Genomic DNA, 17,209 nt, shown 5'->3' on the forward strand with positions numbered 1-17,209 from the left:
GCCATGCCAGATATTAAAATATACCCTATTAATAGTTTATATTGTTTATCATTCTGTGCATAGCTTGTCCTCTTCTAAGAGGTCTGTATATGCTCACTCATTTTTTTTTCTTTAGTACACATCTTAAAAGGTCTATTCACTTTATGAATAAGGAAACTAAGGCAAAGAGAGAAATAAGTAATGGACCCTAGTAACACAATAAGTAGGTCGCTAACCAAGAATTAGAACCTGGATCATCTGACATCAGAATTTGTGCCACTAACCTCTAAAGTGCACTGAAAGCTTGAAACAGACTGAAATAGTGAGGTTGGCACATGAACAAAGAAGACAACAAAAAAGATAGGAGTTAAACGAGAGAAGAGAATATATTAAGAATCATGTATCCGTCAGGGAGGAATGTCATTATAGTGAAACTTCAGATTTCTACTTTGCCAAGAGCTAGAAACATTCGTCATAATCCACGCCATCTTGTCCTTCATTTTTTAGGACTTGACCACACAGTCTCTTATTTCATCGGAGGAACTAGCAACATCATTTTCATGCTTTCTATTTCAAAAGTTTATGTGTAGGATTTTAAGCTTCTGGTTTCTGCATATTGGGATTTAAGAAAAAGTCATTAGGTCACCTGATACTGTTTATGTCATGTGTACATCAGCATGTACACACATGTATGCTGCAAAGAGGTAAACTCCCTATTTGAAACGGCTGATAAAATTCAGGGAAAATTTATACTTCTTTGATATGAAATGAGTACGCAAAGGGGTACTTCATATTTAGAAAACTAATAGCTTCTACTTAATGAGATTTAGCCGTTAAGTGACTTGCTAAGACCTCTATGTGTATCATCTCACCCAAACCTCTCAAAAAGCTCCCATGATATACGTAACATCCTTCACCCTACGTTATGTGCACGGGAACTGGTAAGCACACAGGTTACATCCCCAGTTCACACTGGTTTTGACACAATTGAAAATAACCTTTCAGAAATGTAATTTGAACATAGTTTTCTATAATTTTAAAGCTTATGCTCTTAAGCACTATACTACAGGATCCTTGGATAATATAATATATAATATACATGTTGTATGTTATATATGTTATATATTATATATATACAATATATAATATTATTTGGATAAATAATATAAAAATACAAGAGAAAACCCTATTAATGTCCACAAATGTATGGACATACTATATTTTTTAAAAAATTCACAGATGTATGAAGGTAGAAGAGAAAGATTCTTGAAAATGTGCTGGTATATAATAGAAGCATGACTGACATCTGGTGTGCAGGGTAGAACTTCTTGCTAAAGTCAGTTTTCCAGCACAGGTGAAAAGTAAGTGCAAACTTTACTTCTTATTGTGACTCAGAAACATCTGCTGTTAACTTTTCAGAGTTTTGTCACCTCATGTAGACTGAAGAAACAAATCAAGGCAAGGCTAGCAAAACCAACTCTTAACTCGTGTGTTGATTAGGAGTTGGCTGCTCATCCAAGGTAAGGACTTCAGCAGAAACTGTGCTCCCATGTAAATAAAAGCCTTTCCCACATACGATTAGTGCTTGCATTCTGAAAATCACAGACCAAGGTAGACACTATGCATGTAATAACCTAAAATAAAAAAAGAAAGATATCAGAGAAACAAAATTATCCAAGACCAAACTACATTTCAAAAATGGTGACATTTGTTTAAGGAAAAAGAAAACCTAAAAGAAATAGAAAAAAAGAGTGATTTTTTCAATTTTAGTAGAGTGATGATATGTCCTGAGTTGCTTGGCATAAAAGAATTTAGAATTTCTCAACAGTGAATGGTTTCTTCATTCACTAAATAAACATCTGCCAAGTGATTATTGTGAATAAGGAACTATTATTGTAAGTAATTGGATCCGTAAGTGAAAAATAAAGACAGAAATCAAATTCCTCTTTCAGCTTATATTGTACTAGGAATGTACGCATGGACAGGAAAACAATACAGATAATAAGTGAACAAAGTGTGTTCTTGCTTAGATATGATTCCTACTATGGAAGAAAGGGGGAGAGGAACAGAACAACATAGGAAAGATACACAAGTGAGGGATGGACAAAGAAAAGCAGGGAAATGATTGAAGGAGGTAGAGAGATTAGAGGAGAGATAGAAATTAAGTAGACAAATTACTTCATAATTGGTGCCATACATTTCCTACAGATTTCTAAAAACAGAAATATGATTTAGTACGCTAATACTAAAATATTATTAGGGAAATATTTTATTTTTATTTTTTTAAAAGATTTTATTTATTTATCAGAGAGGGGGGGGGAGAGCGAGCACAGGCAGACAGAATGGCAGGCAGAGGCAGAGGGAGAAGCAGGCTCCCTGCTGAGCAAGGAGCCCGATGTGGGACTCAATCCCAGGACCCTGGGATCATGACCTGAGCCGAAGGCAGCTGCTTAACCAACTGAGCCACCCAGGCATCCCGGGAAATATTTTATTCTAATTTCAATTGGGATTACTGGGTTTTGAGCATGTGATTTAGATTATCTTCTTTAAAAAAGCTTTATAAACACTTGAGCAGTGCAAAAGCTGTATTTGTATTTATTTTTGATGTTAGTATTTCTCCTGTTGTTTTATTGTGGAAATCATGGAGAAGGAATGAGTTGACACAAAGTCAACGAGTCATTCGAGTTAGGAAATAAGAGACCTTCCTGACGAGGAGAACATGAACACTGCTGGGACCACACATCTTGGTGAGAGTTTAAGAGGTACTGCGTTAGGATCTGGAAGCGTTTTAGTTGTTGTTGTTGTTGTTTTACATTTTTTAGGGAAGTATGGCCTCACTTAGTGACTCTACCCACCTACCACTGGGGGGAATGAGTAAAGTAAAGAGAAAAGAGTGATTTCTGTTTCATAACACATATAATAACTGCTGAGCCGAAACTAAAACTTTGGCCACCTGCATCCACTTGCTTTCCATTTCTCCACTGAACTTTCACTGACCTCTCCCTGGTCATTCTGCACATATGACCTGAGCTGGCTTCAAGGAACGGGTAGTCCTGTGACAGGATATAAAATTCATTGTCACCATATTCTGACCAGGCAGGAAAAAAATCACATACTGAATACTGAGACTGAAAACAACAAGGATAAATGAACGGGCAGCTTGACCAAAATATGCTTACCATTTTGCAACCCAAGTGTAGTCTTCAGTGAGTAATTTATATTAGCTCTAATAAAAAGCATGTCAGAAAGTTTATGACCAAATGTAGCACAAATCATGAATGAGTTCTGCAGAAAATACAAATGAATTATGACTGCTGTCCATGTAATGTAAGAGAAGGCAGTAAGACACTTTTAGACCCATGAAAGTTTCAAACTACGACTCTAAAAAGTTCTTGCTAAAGTACATGCGTTTTCCCAGCGGCTGCATATGTTTGCCTGACAAAACCCATGGTTGGGCAATGGGTCCCAAGGTGTTAGGATTAAATTCCCACTCACACAGTAAGTTCTTCAATTCATGCGGCTGAGCTGACAGCACTGTAGAACACCTTACCATAAACAAATTCTACTCTAGAGCCTGTTTTCCCTTCGTTTCTGAAGAGAATTGTAATGGCAAGCTAACAGTCTTAAACAGAACAAAGAAAAAGAGAAAAATCTTCAATTAAATGGAAGCCTCAGACAGTAAGACATTTTTCTTTATAATGTTCTGCTGCCCGTTTCTTCTCTTCCACTAATTGTTAAAAACTTTGCATAAATGTCCTTTCATTCTACAGTAATTATAGCAGAAGGAAATGCTCTTGGTCATGAGTTCTGCCTAATATTTAAAGCACAGAAGCTCTGGATTTAGGCAGGCCTGAGTTTAAATCTCAGATCAAACTATGTGAAAGTTGGGCACTTTAATGAAAATTGTTGTGGCAAAGTTTAATTATTTGTAGCATAATAGTCATATTTTCATTCAATACACAGAGTGTTCATTTTGATTGTCATTTCTTCAGATAACGCACTTACCATAGAACTGATATATAAAAACTTCCTAAAAACATTATTATAAAGATCTCATCTTTGAGAACTAGTGGGTACCCATTCAAAACAATAAAAAGTAACACTGATATCACAATGCACATAAAATGATTCGATAAGTCTGATATCATCCACATTAATGTTCACGTAGATGAAGAATTTAGCCTTTGGTAAATGGTAATACTAAGGACATTAATAATGTTACATCATTTTTAATATGATTATTTATTACTAAGCATTGGTGAGACTTAGTATATGCTAGAATTGTAGATATTTTAATCAGAATATTATAGTAAACCATCAAATGTCTCAATTTATTATATAAGGGATATTGAGATATGGTTATATGCAATGCCTTTTCTCAAGTCACAGTTGATGAAAGTTTCTATTAGAGGTATGTAAGGGAAAGGTGATTGGATTTGAAGGGGGAAATAAATAAGATATGCCTTAATAATGTTGTGATGTTAATAGTTTAATATAAACTGAGAATATGATTACTCTAACCTTGTGCAATTCAAGTCCAGTAAAATGAACTAAAACAAAATAACCAAGCTAGTACAAGGTTTAAATATTTAAATGCCTGCGAGATCTAAACAAGTATGGAGTTACATGTATGATGAGTTATTGTGGCAGAAAACAAAGAAACACCAAAACAAAAGTGGAGTTTTGGTTATTTCTAACAGGAGTAACAAAACAACTGACATTTACTAAGCACTTGTTATGAATAAGATGGTCTTTAAAGTACTTGACGTGTAGCGGCAAATTTAACCTTTGGGTTATATGCCGCAGTCAAATCCATTTCACAGAGAAGGAAGCTGAGATACAAAGGTCATAAGTAGATCGCCCAAGGTTACAACAGACAATGGCAAATTTGAACCCAAGCAGAGCAATCTCAAGACACGTCTTTTTAGCCATCAAGCTTTGCCAGTGCTGTCTGAGCCCCTACTAGCTAATAATACTTCTAACATTACTTCTAATAATACTTCTAATACTCTAATAATACTTCTTAAGGAAGAAAATCAAACTGTGTGCCCAGATATTAAGTTTTCTTTTAAAAAACTTTACATATCTATATATATATATTAAAATACCAATTTAAGGACATTGGAAAATAACCCAATTTTAAATTCAAAATATTCTAATAACAACAAATAAACATTTTCCAAACAGCAGGTTCTCAAGAGAATCATAGACTACCAGCAAACTAAATCACAAATTGAACTCAGGGTGTATCTTTATGACTTTAAAGCTCCTAGAACACTTCATAAAAATTCAGAAGCATTTTTAATTGTGACAGAGAGGTAAGTGTAATAAAGAACAACAAATGCCACAAATAAAATAAAGCTCTCATTTGAACAACTGATATGAGCTCCCACAGATGTTTGCCACAGATTCTAGGACTTTCACCTTCTGAGGCTTAGCAGTACAGAAGCAGCAGGAGGGAAAAAATTAATCTGGTCCTTACTACTCACTTATCATGAAACTAGACCATGATTCTGCATAGAACATTAAAACTTCAGAATCACTGAATTATGTCTGTCTCTCCATTACATGCTCATTCACTCATTTAATTAATATTGAGTGTCTACAATATGCAAAACATTGTGTATATTCACACAATACAAATATGAGATGAAAAAACATAGTTTTTTTCCCCCCTAATTTGGAAATAAATACAAGTAAATAGGACAGAAAAAAAAAAGCACAAACATATTTTATCAAGTATCTAGCAGGAGCAGGACCAATCACTTTTTTTCTTATGACATATTGAAAAGGGCATAGACTTTGAAATAATTTTGTTGAAATTTTTTCCCCACTTACTGACTGTCTGATGTAATTTTTAAAAATTATTCCTCAAAAACATATTTTTGCTATTCTGTAAACAGAGGACAATGATCCAAATGTTTAAGAAGTAGTAAAGTATTATAGATGACCTAAGTAAGAAGACATAAAATACAGAGCCCTTGGCATACAGAAAGCTATCAATGGATGTTACTTACTTTTTTTTTTTTTTTTAATTACTGACTCTATAATGATCTGATTGAGCTGTGATGCTTAACCAACTGAGGCACCCAGGCACACCCCAGGGACTTAAAATTTTTGATTAAGAAAGCTCACATGAAACATTTAACATAATACCTGGATCATCATGTATTCTGATCAAAGTTTAGCTAAGCTTTTTATTAGCTTTATTATTTATCTTATTATTTAATCTTGGCATCAATATTTCTCATGCCAGACCTAACTGAATTCATCCAAAAAATACGAGTTATGTCAAGTTCTGTAAACTACGTTTTAGTGATGAAAACAATAATCGAAATACAAATACATTTGCATTAGGAATATTATTAAATCTATGGTCAGAGAAGAAGTTTTAGATAATGAACAGTGAATCCCAATGTTTAAGTTAACCATGTGGTGTTCTGCTTTACTTCATTGGCCCAGAAACCTGATCTGAGATGTTTCTTGCCCCTTGAATATCTCCATATTCTTCCTAATATTACTTGGATGTCTTACTCCTATTTGCTTTATGGCATTCTTTTGTCACCTTTATATAAGAGCAAAGGGAAACCATATCTGAAGTGATAAATTCCTACCATAGAGGACTCCTATCTGTCCTGTGTCACCGCACACATCCCATCATCTTATATTAGAATCAGGCCTTGACTTTTAGAAGGTCCTCCCAATGTTGATGCATTTGTGGATTTACCTTTAGCAAAAGCTCCTTGCAGCCAAGGATCCATGACCAGATAATGGGATCGTTCATGCTGCCTGATTTATGCAGTGACTCTTGAACTGTGTCATCGTGAAGCTCTTTCATTCCTTCCGCCAAGAACCACTCAAATAGAAATGGCTCAAGTCATCTGAAGGAACAAGTCTTGGGAACTATCATTTAAGACAAGGAAAAAGCACTTTATTCACTAGTCTTTATTTAAGTCAACTCATAAATATATATAATTGAAAATTTCAAAGGATTTTTTTTTATATGGGGCAAACCTTTTCCCTTGAATTTACTGTTCTTGAAATAATTGCAAGTGCTTTTATTACAGGGAGGCAATGTGATGTTTTGTAAAAGAACAAGATTCAAAATTAGGCAAAACTAATCTTAAAACTCTATCACGGTGAATAACTGCAGTTCCTTACAAATTTATCCTATCATACGCTCTTTTTCATGTCTAAAAATGGAGATATGTGTGTGTACGTATATGCACATATATATACATATACACATGCAAATTCCCATATATACATACATACACCATGTGTATTTGTGTGTATATATACATACACACACATATAATGAGCTTACTGGGAATATTAAATGAGAACACATTTTAAAATGTTTTGCTTGGCACTGGGAACGTACTCCACAAATGGTGGTTCAGTTCCTTTAGGAAAATGTTTGTGTATGAGCGAGAGAGCCCTCAAATCTCACTGGTACTATGGAACAGAGATAGGGAGTATCGTGGAAATCTCGAAATAAATATAGCCTATTGCTCCCCATCACCTACTCCAGCATGAATGTAAACCTTATCCTGCAATGGTTATAAAATGCAACATAGATATTCATCATAGGTGGCATAGCAGGAGGACCAACAGAACAGTGGCATTGTTGTCTAAAAGCTTGGTTTGAATCCCGTTGCTTAAGAGAGGAGAACATCATTCTTAATTTTGCAGTTCTTTCATTTCTCATATTCAATATTTCATCAATATCACGTATAATTTTCCTTCTATGCCCACTCTTTTGGATTCCCACCATCATTAGACATATCTTGCAACCCATCATAATTAGCTTGAACTGTATTACACCCTGGTCTTGCCCACAAGTTTGGCCGACAGCATTATCCTTCCAGCATAAAAATCTGATGAGGTTTGTTATCTTTTTTGACCCATCAGATATTTTCCACTAGTCTAAGTATAAAGTCTAAGCCCCTTAAATAGCTTCTAAGACTCTTAACTAAATGACCTTTGCCTGCATCACCAGATCCATCATTTGCCACATACTCTGTTCTCTGGCTCCCCTCGCTAGGCTTACCACTTTTGCCCCTGGTTCCTAAAACACTTGCTTCAAAATGCTTCTAAACATGTTTCTTACCGTGTCCATTCCTATTCCCCTAAATCTCACCTCACACATTGACCTTAGTAACTCTCTCTGCCTCTAGACATTTAGGTACATAGGTAGGTAGGTAGGTAGGTAGATAGATAGATAAATAGTTAATTACAATAGTTTTAGATTTACAAAGCTATTAGGGTGATAGTAGTGAGAATTCTTCTATAAACCATACCCAGGTTCTCCTATTTTCCCTATTTTTTTAAGCCATACCTTATTATGGAATATTTATTATAATTAAGGTGATTTTGGTATTGTTATTAGCTTTAAGTCTGTACTTTATTTATATTTCTGCAATCATTCCTGATGTTCTATTTTTCAAAGTCTCTTCTAGGGTCCCACATGACATTTAGTAGTCATACCTCTTTGGTTCCTCTTGGTTTTGATAGTTGCTCATGTTTTTCCTGTTTTTGGAGACTATGGCATTTTTGAAGATTATTGGTAGGTATTTGTAGAATTTCTTTCAGTTGGTTCTTTTGTCTGATGATTTTCTGATGATTAGACTGGGGTATAGGTTTTATAGAGGGCACAGATTTGTGGGAGAAGACGACAGTGGGAAAAAAGTGCCATTTACATTACCATGCGGAAAGGGTACTTATAATCAAAATGACTTATCATTGTTCATGTTAATCTTGGTCACCTGACTTGAAGTATTTATCAAGTCTTTTCACTATAAATTTATTGTCTTCCCTTTCTGTATTATTTTCTTTGAGGAAAAGCCAGTATACATAGCCACACTTATGGAATGAGGAATTATATCCTGTCTTTTGTGAACACAGTATCTACTTAAATTATATTAGCCAAACCATTGAATCAGTTGGGAAGTTTGCTTTTGCTTTGTTTCTGAAACAGATTGTAGACAATTGGTACCATCTTATTTGAAAGTATGGTAGAATTCACTCATGAAACAATCTGGGATTTTATCAGGTATAAAAGCTTTTAAAATTGATTCTTAGAGAGTTAAAAAAATTTTTTTTATAAACATATAATGTATTTTTATCCCCAGGGGTACAGGTCTGTGAATCACCAGGTTTACACACTTCACAGCACTCACCATAGCACATACGCTCCCCAGTGTCCATAACCCCAGCAACCCTCAGTTTGTTTTGTGAGATTAAGAGTCACTTATGGTTTGTCTCCCTCCCAATCCCATCTTGTTTCATTGATTCTTCTCCTACCCACTGAAGCCCCCATGTTGCATCTCCACTTCCTCATATCAGGGAGATCATATGATAGCTGTCTTTCTCCGATTGACTTATTTTGCTAAGCATGATACCCTCTAGTTCCATCCACATCGTCGCAAATGGTAAGCTTTCATTTCTTTTGATGGCTGCATAGTATTCCATGGTGAATATATACCACATCTTCTTTATCCATTCGTCTGTTGATGGACATCTAGGTTCTTTCCATAGTTTGGCCAATGTAGACATTGCTGCTATAAACATTCGGGTATATGTGCCCCTTGGATCACTACGTTTGTATCTTTAGGGTAAATACCCAGTAGTGCAATCACTGGGCCATAGGGTAGTTCTATTTTAAACATTTTGAGGAACCTCCACCTTTTCCAGAGTGGTTGCACCAGCTTGCATTCCCACCAACAGTGTAGGAGGGTTCCCCTTTCTCCACATCCTCGCCAGCATCTGTCATTTCCTGACTTGTTAATTTTAGCCATTCTGACTGGTGTGAGGTGATATCTCATTGTGGTTTTGATTTGTATTTCCCTGATGCCGAGTGATGTGAAGCACCCTTTCATGTGTCTGTTGGCCATCTAGATGTCTTCTTTGTAGAAATGTCTGTTCATGTCTCCTGCCCATTTCTTGATTGGATTATTTGTTCTTTGGGTGTTGAGTTTGCTAAGTTCTTTATAGATTTTGGACACTAGCCCTTTATCTCATATGTCGTTTGCAAATATCTTCTGCCATTCTGTCAGTTGTCTTTGGTTTTGTTAACTGTTTCCTTTGCTGTGCAAAAGCTTTTGTACCCGAATGTTTATAGCAGCAATGTCCACAATAGCCAAACTATGGAAAGAACCTAGATGTCCATCAACAGATGAATGGATCAAGAAGATGTGGTATATATACACAATGGAATACTATGCAACCATCAAAAGAAATGAAATCTTGCCATTTGCGACAACATGGATGGAATTAGAGCGTATCATGCTCAGCGAAATAAGTCAAGCAGAGAAAGACAACTATCATATGATCTCCATGATATGAGGAAATGGTGATGCAACATGGGGGCTTAAGTGGGTACGAGAAGAATAAATGAAAGAAAATGGGATTGGGAGGGAGACAAACCATAAGTGACTCTTAATCTCACAAAACAAACTGAGGGTTGCTGGGGGGAGGGGGTTTGGGAGAAGGGGGTGGGATTATGGACATTGGGGAGGGTATGTGCTTTGGTGAGTGCTGTGAAGTGTGTAAACCTGGTGATTCACAGACCTGTACCCCTGGGGATAAAAATATATGTTTATAAAAAATAAAAAATTATAATAAAAAAAAAAAAAGCTTTTGATCTTGATGAAATCCCAATAGTTCATTTTTGCCCTTGCTTCCCTTGCCTTTGGCGATGTTCCTAGGAAGATGTTGCTGTGGCTGAGGTTGAAGAGGTTGCTGCCTGTGTTTTCCTCAAGGATTTTGATGGATTCCTTTCTCACATTGAGGTCCTTCATCCATTTTGAGTCTATTTTTGTGTGTGGTGTAAGGAAATGGTCCAATTTCATTTTTCTGCATGTGGCTGTCCAATTTTCCCAGCACCATTTATTGAAGAGGTTGTCTTTTTTCCATTGGACATTCTTTCCTGCTTTGTCGAAGATTAGTTGACCATAGAGTTGAAGGTCTATTTCTGGGCTCTGTATTCTGTTCCATTGATCTATGTGTCTGTTTTTGTGCCAGTACCATGCTGTCTTGATGATGACAGCTTTGTAATAGAGCTTGAAGTCCAGAATTGTGATGCCACCAACTTTGTCTTTCTTTTTCAATATTCCTTGGCTATTCGAGGTCTTTTCTGGTTCCATATAAATTTTAGGATTATTTGTTCCATTTCTTTGAAGAAAATGGATGGTATTTTGATAGGAATTGCATTAAATGTGTAGATTGCTTTAGGTAGCATAGACATTTTCACAATATTTATTCTTCCAATCCAGGAGCATGGAACATTTCTTTTTGTCTTCCTCAATTTCTTTAATGAGTACTTTATAGTTATCTGAGTATAGTTTCTTAGCCTCTTTGGTTAGGTTTATTCCTAGGTATCTTATAGTTTTGGGTGCAGTTGTAAATGGGATTGACTCCTTGATTTCTCTTTCTTCTGTCTTATTGTTGGTGTAGATTTTGTAGGTGTTTGCAGTGCTTAGTAAACTATCTAGCTGATCTCCTGCTAGCTGATGTAGCCTCAGCCTGCTACTTCTCTGCCATCTTGACTCCTCTGCCCCATTCTTAGAGAGTTTTTAAATTATTAACAAACTCAAGGAAGATAAGAGATAATCAAACTCAAGAAAAATAAGAGATAAAGAACTACATCCATTATGAATTACACAGGTATTTACCATTAGCTAATTTTATTTTTGTCTATAATCATGAAAGAAACAGATTACTGAAGGAGTGCTCATGTTTGGCATTTGAACTAATATATTTTACTTATTGTTGTATATAATATATATTATTTATATATTTTAACATATTTTATTTAGTTAAGATATAATTAGCAGTTAAAGACTATGAGATACAAATTGAATATTGGACAAATACGTGAGAAATACAAGATGTAAAATAAATCCCTTACATCCAAGACAGTCTAATAGTGAGACACACAGAAACATATATACAACAGTTACTATGGGGAATTGTGATACATTTTGAAAGAGATAACTAAAAGATTCAGAAACACTGATAGAGAAGCATACAATAACCTGAGATACATGTGGGGAAAGGTATTCTGTGAGAAAATAGCAGAAAGTAGAAGTATCCATGTAAAATCAGTGATTTTTGTTGTTGTGTTGATTACTCTTTAGATATTTAATTTCTTCCTGGGAGAAATAAAAGCAATGACTTCATTGGCATAGTCAAAAAATAAAGAGAAATGGTCTTGTTGAAAATATTTTCATCACAAACTTATTCATTTTTTATTCAAACTTGTCAAAGCCCTTCAGTATATTATTTCTGTTTTTGATAGGGTCTATTAAGTTATATTTATTTTTATGATAGTGATATTTATTTTTTCATAAATTGTTATGAATTTATATATTTTAGCTCATGATAGTAATAGTTATCTTTTCCTTATATAACCTTCCATTAATACAATGTATACACCACTGTATTACCTGTACTCTGTAGGTGTTTAATATTTATTAAAATAATGAATCAGCGTCTCTACATTAATTTAATGGAATTGGATTTCTATTAGAACTCTTTTGATTACAAGTGACAAAACTAGCTCAGGATAAGAAGATATTTATTGCAAATTGAATCATATTATTGGGAAATCCAATGATAAATTTGATTATGCCTGAATAGATTTGTGGTTGAACCATTGGGAATTCCTTCTTTCCTTTTCTCCTCTCCTCTCTTCTCTAGTCCTTTTCTCTTCCCTCTCTTTCTCTCTCAGCTCTTACTTACTTTAATTTTGCCTTAGGGCAAAAAGAGGGCCTTCAGAACTTGACGTCAAACTGGTCTTTAGAGCTGAGGAATTCCTCAGTAAGAACATAGTATAGTGTTTCTTGTTAAATCCATCTTCTAACTCTTTGGAAAGAGTCTGGACAAGAGTCATCAGATGGTAAGTGGGCAAGGCAGAATAATATATAGTCTTATCAGAACATGGAATAGCGAGAAGCAGTTCCCTAATGGAAAGATGAATGCTGGTTGGATTGTCTTTAATCTCTTATTTATTATTACTTTTTATAAGATTTACCACCTGAAAGATGTAGTGAGGACTGATTATATAAATCTGTGTCATCACAGGAAATTAATTACCCAGCCCACTAACAAGGGACCAGAAAAAGAAACTACCTTCTGCGAGGAAGCAGCTAACTCATGATCACTTGCATGGCCATCACTTAAGGCTAGGCTCCTCCAGATTGCAGCAAACACCCTAGGGATTATTTTTATTTTTGCTCTAGCACATAAAATCATCCACAGAGCCCCTAATTCTTCCCTAAAGGTCTGTCGCTGTGGAATATTAAACATCAGAACTTTTCATATCTCAGGTACAATACATCTTCTGAAGTGGAACTGTGAATTTTATGCAGTCCCAGACAACGCAAATAAGGTCAGGATTTTTGCATAATCTTACAGTCTGAATGAGTGTGAGTATGCAGCTGAAAATACCTCCAGAATATGTGCATTGTTGTGCACCAGTTACTAATTTAGTCAGGCACACTGTTAGTCAGACAAACCATCAGCCAACCAGCCTCTGAGCCCGTGCATCCAGCCCCCATGCAAGCGGTCATCCCTTTAATCAGACACTTAGCTAGTCAGCTGGCCTTCATGCAGATAGTCAACCAATCAGCCTGCCGTTAACTAGTCAGTTGGAGAGGCAGCTAGTTAACCAGCCAGTGAGCCTCTGAGCCAGGGAATGATTGAGCAAGTCAGTAAGCCTCTTCTTTCAGCTAGGCAGCCACGCATCCAAATAATTTGTTAACATATCAACAATTCTATTAGCCAGTCGGTCCTCAAATCTAGCTATAGAGAGGTGTTGTCCAGGTTTTTAGCTTTGTTTGGCTTTTAGGATTGCTTTGGTTTACTGCTTACTTTCTCAATAATTTTAAACATCATGGGCAAACTGAATTCTTCCATTATAGATTTTCCAACTAGACGGGATATTTAAGACTGCGCCATGTTGCAACTTCTGATCATCAGAAGAGATACTGTACTGCAAAATGTTAATAGAGTCAGCAAGTTTGCAGAAGGGATGCCAGCATATTTAGAAGAATATTCACAGTTTAGAAGATATATTACTGAGAGAATAAAGGAGTAAATAGTTATAGAATTATCCTGTTTTTAATTCTATAATTAACATGTCTCTCAGGTGTTCCATTTATGTAGTATTTTGTAAAAAACTTTAATATTTTAAAAATAAAACAGAGACTTACTTACCTTTCAGGTATTATGAAGTTAAGGATTTCAGGTAATCCAGATATATCTTCCTCAGTTACTTCAAATGAGTCTGTTTCCCTCTATTGAAAAAGAAAAGTATTTTCAATGTTTATTCTTAAATTTACTCATTCTACAAATTCATTTGTGTACTGTATAACCGATGGTATTCCAAAGTTCAAAGTCCAAAGATAAAACAACAACAACAACAACAACAACAACAAAACCCCACAACAACTATGCTTTGAAGGAATCCATAGGCTTTGACGTCAGTGAAAACTTAACTCCTTAAGTGTCTAATCCTAACAAAAGTATAAAGTTTTATGTAACCACCCAGCAGTGTTTCCAGAAAATGGGATGATGCTGAGGTGAGTTTTGAGGAGAAGGAGTTTCTGCCTCTATTTGGAATGAGGCAGAAATAAGACGACCTCGGGGAGATGTGTAGGGTCCTTTTAGAAAAGTGCCAAACATTCGGTTTTCAAGTATGAACCTACACGGGTGTGGAAAATACCACAAAGGAAATGAGGCTGCAGAAGCAGGTTAGGTCCTATGATTCATATCTTGTTCTTGGATGAACCTCATCCTGAAATTTGCAGAGGAACCCTGGAAAGACTGTGCCTGAGAGAGGGAATTCTGTGCCCCTCAGGCACTGACTGTCTGCATGACTGCTCTTACATTCTTGGACAGCACTCTTCAAATTTTTTTGTTTATAAATTTCCAAAAGATTATGAAAACCTCAGCTCTCTCAAATATTTAAATAGGCTTATAACATTTATTTTAAGTGTAGAAAGTCGTAGATGTTTTCATTCCTGGTACATAGTAAATGGTGAAAATTTTAAAATAAGACACATAGGTCATTCTTATAAATATATTCCAAGGAAATGGAAGCCATATAGTAAGTTGATAACCATTCTTTTGGAGTCATGGACCTAATTTCAATGTGTGGAGGGGGGTTTCCCACACACCCAGCAAGCAATTTTCAGACATCAGGTATCATAAAATTTAATTCAATTTTTATAGTATCTACCTGGACCGAGCTTCAGATCCCGTAAGCGGATGGCTCAGTCCTACACAACTGGCCAACCACCACTCTGTCTACCTCCCATCCCACTTTAGGTGCCAGTCACAAACCTAGGTGTCTCCCTTGCTTCTGACCTACTGGCATTTCAGAGGTTCCCACAGACCTTCTCCTTAGGTTCCATTACTCTGCTAAAGTGGCTCACAGAACTCGGAGAAACATTTTTCCTACTAGATTACGAATTCATATAAAAGGATGTAACTCAGGAATGCCAAATAGAAGAGATACACAAGGCAAGGTATAAGGAAAGGGTGTGAAGCTTTCATGCCCTCTCCAGGGCCACCCCTCTTCCCACATCCATGTGTTCACCAACCTGGAATCTTCTAGTCTGTCCTTCTGGAACTTTATGAAGGCTTCTTCACTTAGGCATTCTTGATAAAACCTCTGACCAAGCAGGGTGGGACCAGATATTCCACCCAAGGAGGGTGGGACCTAGTATTCCTATGCACCAGCACTGGCCCTAAAGGGAGGTCTGATTACCTCATTTACATAACATGAGGCTTTACTACTCTCCACACTTAGGAAATTCCATGAACTTCTGTGCCAGAGATGGGCAGGGAGATCCAATATATACAGTTGTCCCTCTTATCCTAGGTTTCATTTTCGCATTTTCAGTTCCCACAATCAACCACTAAACCACTATCTGGAAGTGAATCATCACTATCTCCAGGCGAATCATCAGAAAATCAATAACAACCTACATCTACATCACCAAGCCCACGTCACAAAGCTGCTTCATATACCTCACTTCATTTCCTGAGGCAGGTAACTATCATCCCACAGCCGGAAAGGGAGAGAGTGAGTACAGTGTAGTAAGATGTTTTTAGAGAGAGTGAGACCACATTCACATAAAATTTTGATATAGTATAATGTTATAATTGAATATTATTAATTACTGTTGTTAATTTTTTGCCATCCCTAATTTCTAAATTAAACATTGTCATAGGTATGGATGTATAGGATAAAAGATAGTCTATACAGGATGCTGTAAATCCAGTACTGTACATGGATTTACTGGGGTGTCTTGGAACATACATCCTTTAGATAAAGGGGGACTACTGTATTTCTTATTACAAATCACAATATCATACACCATTCTCAGTCATTTTATAAATTTGCAAGTTATTTTTTTCTGTGAACAGATTTTATAGCCCTTTCTTTCTACTTGAACTCTTATTTCACTGTCTCCTGAAAGTTTATCCTAATGCAATTGATTATCCCTGAAAGTGTTTTATTTTTCTTTCATATCACACTTTATAATAAAATGCACTTTTAAAATACTTAAAAATTATGCATCAAAATGCATTTTATATTATAGCATCTGGTAGCTTATAGTCTTTAAGTATGTAAAATTAATTAGATTAGTATTATGTTACAATTAATATTAGTATAATTTACAATCAGCTTATCAATCATATATATATTTGCTAAATTGGATTCTTAATAATGTGAACAGTGCTTTTTATCAATTAGAGCGTTTATTCACAGAATAGTATTTCTAATTGGTAGAGTGAGAAAGAAAAGAAATCTTTTTTTTTTTTTTTTAAAGATAACTTCTAAGTACTCCATGTACATAGATAAGTAGAAAGGAATAAGAAGAATTTTGCCATGTAAAAATATCTCAATGCTGTAAACCCCATCCAAGCTGCAGTATGAAAAAATTCATAGTTCTCTATTACCAAAATGTTTTCAGTGATCTTTCCATAGACATCTCCATAATGTCACGTATAATTTTGTCAAAGAAAAGTACTGAAAACCATCTGACTTCCAAACAAACTTATTTCCCAGTAGCTGAAGTCATTATTTTCCTTAATTTCTGGGAACTACATCAAAATAGCTTTACTAAGCCTTATCAGGTTATTAACTCTGTTTTTTCAGCAACTTAGAGGCACCTTGTTTGAGAATTCAAAGACATGTACCATTATTTTAAAGCAT

The 17,209-nt window shown here is 35.6% G+C and overlaps 1 long non-coding RNA gene across 1 annotated transcript in view; it reads left to right on the forward strand.

Moving 5' to 3' along the window:
* Positions 1–17,209, forward strand: part of LOC309852262 — a 100,425-nt gene that overhangs the window by 30,820 nt on the left and 52,396 nt on the right. Inside the window, exon 2 of the long non-coding RNA XR_014305142.1 lies at positions 1,399–1,499. This is a non-coding gene — a long non-coding RNA (uncharacterized lncRNA). The remainder of the gene's footprint in view (positions 1–1,398; positions 1,500–17,209) is intronic.

The sequence above is a fragment of the Mustela nivalis genome, assembly GCF_964662115.1.
Source record: "Mustela nivalis genome assembly, chromosome: 18".
Classification (NCBI taxonomy): Eukaryota; Metazoa; Chordata; class Mammalia; order Carnivora; family Mustelidae; genus Mustela; species Mustela nivalis.